Source organism: Austrofundulus limnaeus, unplaced genomic scaffold (assembly GCF_001266775.1).
Source record: "Austrofundulus limnaeus strain Quisiro unplaced genomic scaffold, Austrofundulus_limnaeus-1.0 Scaffold41, whole genome shotgun sequence".
NCBI classification, from domain to species: Eukaryota; Metazoa; Chordata; class Actinopteri; order Cyprinodontiformes; family Rivulidae; genus Austrofundulus; species Austrofundulus limnaeus.
Window position 1 is genome coordinate 2,643,335 of NW_013952443.1, and position 1,557 is coordinate 2,644,891.

Sequence of the window (1,557 nt, forward strand, 5' to 3'; positions counted from 1 at the left end):
CACACACACACACACACACACACACACACACACACACACACACAGTTGTCCTTCATAACAATGTCTGGTTTCAGCCAACACAAAAACCAAATCTTTGAATCTTTATAAGGAGCGAGTTATCCAGTTGTTTCAAATGCACTTTTACTAAATTTATTAATCAGGCGTGATTTTACGCGATGCTCAAGTACCATGAGGGTGTGTGTGTGTGTGTGTGTGTGATCTCAGTACAGTTACAGCCACTTGATGAGTTCTTGAGGCTGTAGAATGTTTTATTAATTTTGGCTTGATGAGTAAGAGAGGGGCTGGTACTCATCAGCACTAATTAGCACTGCAGTTAAATGTATGCATGTCACTGTTAATAAAAAAAAACATAATGGTACATTTAAAGAATGCTTATTTTGATGTGGCATAAAAATGTTGATAATGAGATGAAAAACAGATGTGATAAGAATTTTTGCATAGAAAATAAAGTAGGCAAAAACTAAGCTTTTGAGTTTTAAGTGGTTAAAAACGTCACCTAAATAATCTTGATGGCAAGATTTTTTTATATTTTATTTTTGAACCACTAGATGATGTTATTCTTAGTTGCTTCCTAAAAAGGCTAAACCTTTTTAAAAATAATATACRAACATTTGATGTTTGACCACCTTAGTAAAAATATCAGTCAGACATAAAAAGGCTTTGCCCAGGTGCCATTGGCATATAAAATTAGATGGATTTTATATGATTTTATAATCTAATTCCCTTAAAGTGTCTGTGACATGAATTTTTTTTATAATAAACATGAATGCGCTTTTAGAAAGAGAACATTGATAACATACTGCAAAACAAATTTCACATCGCTAAGGTGAAAAGTTGTTGAGATATTTGTGTGTGAAGTAACAGGAAGTGATGTCAAAGGGGAATGCCAGCATGTGAACAGAGTGTTACAAAAGCTAACAACACAGACTGTAGAGAAGAATCTGATGTTTCTTTAGATTATTTTGAGTCACTAGCAAAGAGAGACAAAGAAGAGTTAAAGTTTAAATAATTTTGTTTTAATAAACCGAGACTAGCAAGTTTATTTTATTAATGAGTTCCCCTTTGATGTCACTTCCTGTTTCACTTTGGCTGAGCCAGTTTCAAAAGAAAATATGCCAGTTATGTGACATTATGGGTAAAATCATGTGTACTATGCCAATTTTCTTAAGTATAAAGATGTTTTCRTTGACTTTTTGTRTTTGAAGGACAGACATGTCACAGGTGCTTTAAATRAACTGTTTATAATATTATTATAGGTGCCAAATCATTCATGGCAGAGATGAAAACCACATTTTCCCTCATGCTTCTTTCTTCTTTYATCCTTCTTTCTCCTTTAGATGAGACTAAAAAGAAATTCAAAAATAACATTTTTTGTTGATCAGTTTCTTGATGAATTGAAATAATATGGAATTAAAAACAACAAATAATTGAAAAATAAGTTTCAGAATTAACATTTAATGAGAAACAGTTTTTATTACAACCAGAAGAGGGCARTGTGCTAATGTGAACACAAACCAGTGTCAGATTGAAGGGCAA

At 32.3% G+C, this 1,557-nt stretch overlaps 1 protein-coding gene across 2 annotated transcripts in view; it reads left to right on the plus strand.

The window, feature by feature from the left end:
* Nucleotides 1-1,557, plus strand: part of pde4ba (phosphodiesterase 4B, cAMP-specific a) — a 177,470-nt gene that overhangs the window by 38,854 nt on the left and 137,059 nt on the right. The gene's annotated exons all lie outside the window — the stretch shown is intronic.